We start from the raw sequence: 1,963 nt of genomic DNA, 5'->3' as shown, positions 1-1,963 counted from the left end.
AGGAAGGGCGGAGGAAGGGGGACCAGAGGTGGAACCAAGGAAGAGCCTGAGGCTTCAGGAGCCATCTTATCTTTCTTTAAGTCTGTTTGCCTCAGTTAATCTTAAAATCTTATTTTGCAGAGAGGCGATTTTAGGCTCCTGATAACTCTTGGGAAGTCTCAAAATACCAATCAAAATATGTGCTCTACTGAGTTCCGGAAATTTTAGAGCTATTGTGGTCTAGTTTGTTTTTAAGAAATTTAAGTTTGGGGATGTCAAAAGTTCCCCATAATGGCCATTGATATTTTAAATTGCCTTTGGTTAGGTTGGTCCATTTAGTTAGAAATGCACGTGAGGATAAACTGTGGATTTTTTAAACATAAAATCAGCCAGAGTTCCTGGGGTCAGGGGCACCCTCAAAATATTTAGGTAACTGGGATCCCATTTCTCAGAGGTTTTTCTCTAGAATAAGTTTCAAACAGCTTAAACAGCTCAAATAACTCTATTCAAACAGCTTAAACAGTTCAAGTATCTCAAACATCTTGCAGATTGAATAGCTTGCAGGCCTAATACCAGCCAGTTCTAAGGAACAGGTTGGTCCCAGAGGAACCAGGCCAAAGGTTTTCCAGCCCGTTGCCATAGAACAGCCCCTGTTTCACAGGATGGGGCTGACACTTCTCAGCCAGTTTCTGTTGAAACCATCTGATCTCAAAATCAGACCGAAGTGCCAATGAGTATTTGCATACAAAACCAGGCCTTAACCAGAAAGGACTAAACCTTAAAATAGATCCTAAATAAAGCCTGGAGAGCTTCAAACACAAAGGGGGCAGAAACTCACATCCAGGAGAAAGAAAGACCTTCAAATTCCAAGGTTGGCAAGAAAAGCAGTGAGCACAATGGGCTCGATTGTGGGTACCACACCTGTTTGCTCACCAGCCCTGGGGCCATATGGTCTTCAGGGGTCTTCTCTGGTCCCCATATGGGCCACCAAAATGTTAACCTAAAACAAATAGACTGCCAGTTATTTCTGCAGCAAAAATGGGTTTATTTGGGATCAGGAGAGAGTTGTAATTTGGGGTCTGCAACCATGGCAAGGCAAGTGCAAGTCCCCTGAACAGGGAGGGGAGGAGATCTCTCCTACAGAGGGGAAAAGGAAGTCGGGGAGGCTATAGTAAACATAGAGTCCATCGTTTTTTCATTGGCAAAATCCTTGCCAGGAAAGAAGTCTTTCTTCTTCCCACTGGGCTCCCCTATTGTTTCAGGCCATGAGAGCATCCCCTTCTGGTCTCCTATTTAATTGAGGCTTCGGTTTATTAACTTTTTACAAAGGCATGAAGACCACCTAGAGCACACCAGTGTTGGCTCAACTCTGCTCCACCATGTCTAGGGCCTCTGCTGGGCTGGCTTGAGAAGCCACATGGCTGGGGCCTAAGCCTTTTCCTGTTTGACGTGTTCCAGGGCCAGAAAATCCAAGACAGCTCCTTCAACTCATGTCTGGTGCCTGGGCTGAGATGTCCAAAACAGCTGGGCACTCGCCCTCTCAGGGTCCATAAAATTGCCCCAAAGTAAGAATTACAAGAGCCCTGGTGTTGCTGCAAGGGACCTGGCCTTGGGAGCCCCAGACGTCATCTGCACTGCCCCCTATGAGTCACCAAGTCACTTAGGCCGGCCCAGATTCAAGCGGTGTGGGCAGAGGAAGCCTTCCGGTGGAGGATAGGCATGGGTAGACTGGGAGGGAAGGAACCAACAGTGTCCATCTTGGAGACAGGCTGCCACAATCACAGTTCGTTTTCCTTCGTGGCATCAGCAACCTTAGAAGTTAATAAACAGCCCATTGGTTATGAAAATCATCAGTGTTTGACTTGCTTCTAGATAATTCCTCTGTATACAACTCCTGCTATAAATTGTGAGAATCTAAGGGTGACACAATTAATCAGACATCAGCCCCATCCTCAAGGACTTCATTAAAAAATGGCCTCGGGCT

The sequence above is a fragment of the Monodon monoceros genome, unplaced genomic scaffold, assembly GCF_005190385.1.
Source record: "Monodon monoceros isolate NGI ecotype Baffin Bay Population unplaced genomic scaffold, NGI_Narwhal_1 Super_Scaffold_21, whole genome shotgun sequence".
NCBI classification, from domain to species: Eukaryota; Metazoa; Chordata; class Mammalia; order Artiodactyla; family Monodontidae; genus Monodon; species Monodon monoceros.
Note: the sequence above shows the minus strand (reverse complement) of the source record.